The sequence below is a fragment of the Rhinopithecus bieti genome, unplaced genomic scaffold (genome assembly GCF_001698545.2).
Source record: "Rhinopithecus bieti isolate Rb0 unplaced genomic scaffold, ASM169854v2 scaffold_23704, whole genome shotgun sequence".
Classification (NCBI taxonomy): Eukaryota; Metazoa; Chordata; class Mammalia; order Primates; family Cercopithecidae; genus Rhinopithecus; species Rhinopithecus bieti.
In genome coordinates, this window is record NW_016810780.1 from 28,847 (window position 1) to 34,152 (window position 5,306).

Here is a 5,306-nt window from a genome sequence, read left to right on the forward strand (position 1 = left end):
AAAAAAAAAAAAAAAAAAAACACCTCACAGTTTTCTCTGGACATTAAAAATACTAGTTTATTCCATAGGCACTTAAATCAACCCAAAGAGGCAAAGATATTCATTTTACTCCATTAGGCTGTTTCTTTCCTCTTCTCATTCACTTTTATTAATAGTGATAAATGTATGTTTACCTGGTAAATCCCTCTTTTCTTCTTATACAAGTCTGGGTTAATTACAAAACAACAGTGACTTTTTCCAGGGCCACATCTAGGTGCATGACATACTTTGGAACACTCACAGTATAATTGGGTACCTGATGCAAATTATTTGCATATGCAAGCAACATTTGAGTTAAAAGTGTTATGGACTTCCTGAGATTAGCATTAATCTTTCTTCTCTGTTTCCTCTACCTTCTCTTTCCCAGCTATTTAATAGGAGCCTCTGTGCTAGAGGAGGTGGCTGGAGAAGAGCCACAGAACTAGGTGAGGGGGTGGGGAGAGTGAGTGGAAACCGATCAGAAACCTTTATTGGGAATTAGATTTTCCCTGTCTCACCCCCCTCCCACCCCAAAAAGCCTACAGTTCTTCCGGGCCATGGTTTGAATCTGCCATTCTAGAATGTTCCACAATGCAGCTATTACTTTCCTGTAGAGGTCATGAAACGTAGATTTTTGGCTTTCCGGTCTTGCTGAAAGATCTTTATTTCAGTGAAATACCAATCAAAAGCTACTTTGAAAAGTGTCATATGCCATCCCCAGCCTTGGTTTAGGAATAACTTGTGCAAAAGCCACAAATGCTCTTCTTAACAAAACCTCTACTGTGGTTTTCGCACATCACTGCTAACTCTAGCACAGTCTTTCCTCTTTCTTACAGGAGTAAGAGAAAGTATTAGCACTAAGTCAGCTCTGTTCACATTTCCGGTTTCAGAGGAGCTAACTCTGAAAATGCAGTATTTTTTACAGTTCACTCACTCTGTGAAGGATATTCCCAAATCTCATCCCAGTGACAGAAAATCCTTATGTGTCCTAAGCTGCAAATAAGCATTATGCTCCCAGGTGGAAGAGGATTTTGAGATAAGTTTTCGTTAAGAAGGATGGAAATAGGAGCATTGAAAAATGACGAAATGCGTTAATTCTCGGGTTCAGCCATATGAGTAAAATCCCGGATTGGCATTTTGTACCTAGTGATTACTAGTGCTGCGAACCCATCGAAGGCTGGGGACAGCGGTATGCAATGTTGGAAGAGAAGAAAAACACCCTCGTGACTCCCCTCCGGTATAGCTCAAAGTCCCCAGGAGACTTCCTTTCCCCAAATACCTGTGAGTCTACCTGGACGCAGAAATGTGTGCTCTCCTGCTATCAAAACCACACCGCGCCCCTTGTCTAGTAAATTAGCCAGACATGGCCCTTGAGATAGTGCTGTGAGTTTGGTTCTTTAAGGTAACTTCCTTACCTATAATTAGTTGGCCCTTAATCCTCCTTAAGCTTCCTCTTCCCATCCTGGGGTGTGTGGAAGAGGGCCAGGGGAGAGAAGGACTGTGAAATCCTCAAAGTCCCCAGAGCTCTGCCCCCTAACCCTAGTCCTCGGAGGCCCCCTGAACTCCCTCCGCTTCTCAAATTCCCTAGCTTCTCCCAACTCAGTCCTTGCCAGCACTGAGAGTAGCCCCATCCCCACCCTCCCAGGCAGGGGAAGGGGCAGCTTTAGGGCTTCCTGGAAATTTACTCCCTGACAGCTTTCCCAGGAGGATTTGCACTTAAAAAGGACACTTGGGGAGGGAGCCTGCCCCTCTGTACAAAGCTTGTCCTTTAGAAGACTTGGACACAGCCTCCAAGTGGGAAGATGTCACCTGTGTGGGGGAAGTGGGAGGTTATCCTGAGGAGAAAGTGTGTGAAGGAGGGTTGGTCTGGGGCGGGGCGGTGGTTGGGTGGGGAGGACAAGACTTTTCTGCCTGCACTACTCCCACCTTCGTTTTTCCCATTTGTTTCACCAAGATTTTCCTTCCTGACTTGTTTTTGGACACTTTCTGCACTCCTCTTGTTCTATTCCTAAACTGTCCCACGCACCTTTCCACTACCTTGTCCCTGAATATTTTTTGCTGTGTCCTGTTCCTTGTCCCGGTCCCAAATCATTCTGCCTGCCCTTCCCTTGTCCCTGGATCTTTTTGCCGAGTGTCACTATTTTTGGACAAAGAGCCTTTTCCAGCCCTGCCTTGAACCACACTACGTAGAAGCCTCCTTGTAGTTAGCTCTAGGAATTAGCTAACTCTTACCTGGGGCTGGGGGCCAGTTTGTGGAAGGACAGAGATTGGAAGGAGAGCAGGACCCCTTCAGCAGCCCTGCTTGCCTTCTGCAGAGCACACAGCCTGGCCTGAACAAAAATGTTCCTAGTGGCAGAAGATACTTCTCCAGAAGAGTTTGCTTTTATCAAACTTAAACATAGATAGATAGATAGATAGATAGATAGATAGATAGATAGATAGATAGATAGATAGGTGATGGGTAGATATAGCTATAAATACATGTTTTTTATACAAGTAGCACATATTCATTGTGGGAAACTTCAAAAATATAGACAAGTTAAAGCAAAAAGATAAAGATACCCCAGAACCTATCATCCAGACACAAGTCTTGTGGTACCTTGCAGACTTGTTTCTGTATGCACATGTAGATGAGTGTAGAGCATAATCAAAGAGCCATGCGGTTCCTCCACTTGACTGTGTGTCCTGTGCTGATGAGCACCTTTCCGCTCAGGTCATGATTGGAGCAGCATTTCAAGAGATGGAGCCGGTTTCTTCTACAGAAGTGTTGTATTAGTTTCCAAGGGCTGCCATAACAAATTACCATAAACCGGGGAGCTTAAAACTATACAGTCTTGGAGGGCAGAAGTCTGAACTTGAAGGTGTTGACAGGGCCATGCTCTCTCTAAAGGATCTAGGGGAGGGTCTTTCCTTGTTTCTTCCTAGCTTCTGATGGTTGCCAGCAATCCTTGATGTTCTGTGGCTTGTAGACACATCTCTCCAATCCCTGCCTCTGTCTTTGCATGGCTGTTTTCCCTCTGTGTTTGTCTGTGTTCAAATTTCCCTCTTCTTATAAGATCACTAGTCATTGAATTAGGGTCCACCCTAATTCAGTATGACCTTGTATTAATTTCCCTATTACATTTGCAAAGTATTTCCCCAGCAAAAAAAGTCACATTCACAGGTTCCACATGGACATGAATTTGGGAAGGGGAACACTGTTCAACCCAGAACAGATAACAACCCTACTGCTTCTTTGAAACTGCTTCAGATGTGGTTGGTTCCCCGATGTCAGGGGAGAGAGAGAGCTCCAGGTATCAGTCACCCTGTGGCAAGGAGTACCAGGACATCCTCCTCACAGTCAGAAAACATCTTGATGTCAAAGACAGGGGCTATTGAGTTCTATGTGGAAGAGATCTAGTGGAAACTGTCCCAGGTCCACGCTTACCAAGATGGCGCAGTTCACCATGGGGCATTGTGATGAAGAAAGATTCCCAACTCCACTTATTCACAAGGGAACACCCTTGCCACAGTAACTATTAAAGGTTGTGGTAATTGTTTTCCAATTATCTACCTGTGGGCAAAAATTAACATGGGTGCAGAGCATGGAGGGGAACTTTTAGCTGCTACTCATAAGCACTTTGGGGACACTCTCAACTTATTTTTACAAAACTGAAACTGGGCTGGTTGCAGTGGCTCACACCTGTAATCCCAGCACTTTGAGAGGCCGAGGCAGGTGGACCGCCTGAGGTTAGGAGTTCAAGACCAACCTGGCCAACACGGTGAAACCCCGTATCTACTAAAAGTACAAAAATTAGCCGGGCATGGTGGCAGGTGCCTGTAATCCCAGCTACTCGGGAGGCTGAGGCCGGAGAATCACTTGAATCTGGGAGGTGGAGGTTGTACTGAGCCGAGATCGCGCCATTGCACTCCAGCCTGGGCAATAAGAGTGAAACGCCATCAAAAACAAAACAAAACAAAAAACTGGGAACATCCTATTTCCACCATGATATTGTGCTATCAGTGTATCACAAGGGTCCTTCCAAGCCAGTAAATATCCTTCTGTACCAAAATGTATTTAACTGGTAATTCTAAATCTTTTGATAAAGGCCTTCCACTTCTCTTCCACCCCTGTGGTCCCTATGGTACATCTTGTGCTGAGAGATTACCTTCTTCTCAAATCTTAACTATTTTACTGAATGTCTCCACCTCTTTTTGCACTCCTCGACTCAGCCAGGAAAAAAAAAAATTTCCTGCCCCTGGCGTTTCCTTAATCAGATGCAGACATGGCTGGATGTTCTTTGCTGGGCTGCTGAGTCAGAAGCCTGGACGAGCCAGCTTCAGTTTTAATAGAGTGGCTCAGGAAGGAAGTGCTAACAGAGATGGGTGCACAGTGCAGTCAGTGGGTGGGAACTGATGCTGGCTAGAAGACCTGAGTCTTCCGAGAGGCAGCTTGATTCCTGGAAAAGACTACTGGGCTGGAAGTCAGGAGGCCTGGGGTAGTCTCAGCTCTGCCGCTAACATGCTGCATGACCATGGTAAGTCATTGCCTTTCTCCAAACCTCGGTGAGAAACAGCGGACCTGGCCCCAGAAGACACTGTGGAAGAACTAGAGGTCTTCTGAGTCAGGCCCCCACTAAGAAGGCAGTCTTCTGTGAGGATACCTAGGAGATGAGTTAGAAGCAGAGGGCATATTTCACAAACAGCCCCCAAGGGATTGTCAAGAACAGACCACAGGAAGAATCAGAGAGACAGAGACTGCTCAAGCCTGGGGTCCGAACTAAAGCGGGGCAGCAGTTAGAAGGTGAAAAGAGAGGAGAGAGCCCTGAACGAGTTAAGTCAAGAAGAAGGATCATGGTAGAGGTAAATTGCAGGGTAGGCAGGGAAAGGCTGTGGAGAGGGGTTTCTGGGCAGTGGAGCCAGGGGCTAGCCTACTAAAGTTCTGGTGCTCTAGGGGAGATGCAGAAAGTAGGCTGAGGCTAGGCATGGTGACTCACGCCTGTAATCCCAACAGTTTGGGAGACCAAAGTGGGCAGATCATTTGAAGCCAGAAGTTCCAGACCAGTCTGGCTAGCATGGTGAAACCCTGTCTCTACTAAAAGGATAAAAATGAGCCAGGCGTGGTGGTGCATACCTATAATCCCAGCCACTCAGGAGGCTGAGACAGGAGAATCACTTGAACCCAGGAGACGGAGATTGCAGTGAGCCGAGAACGCACCATTGCACTCTAGCCTGGGCGACACAGCAAGACTCTGTCTCAAAAAAAAAAAAAAAAAAAAAAAAAAAAAAAAAAAAAAAAAAAGGGAGGG

General features: G+C 46.0%; 1 long non-coding RNA gene across 1 annotated transcript in view; it reads left to right on the forward strand.

The window, feature by feature from the left end:
- The first annotated feature begins 4,326 nt into the window (after positions 1 to 4,326).
- Positions 4,327 to 5,306, forward strand: part of LOC108542674 (uncharacterized) — a 3,213-nt gene continuing 2,233 nt past the window's right edge. Inside the window, exon 1 of the long non-coding RNA XR_001889335.1 lies at positions 4,327 to 4,535. This is a non-coding gene — a long non-coding RNA (uncharacterized LOC108542674). The remainder of the gene's footprint in view (positions 4,536 to 5,306) is intronic.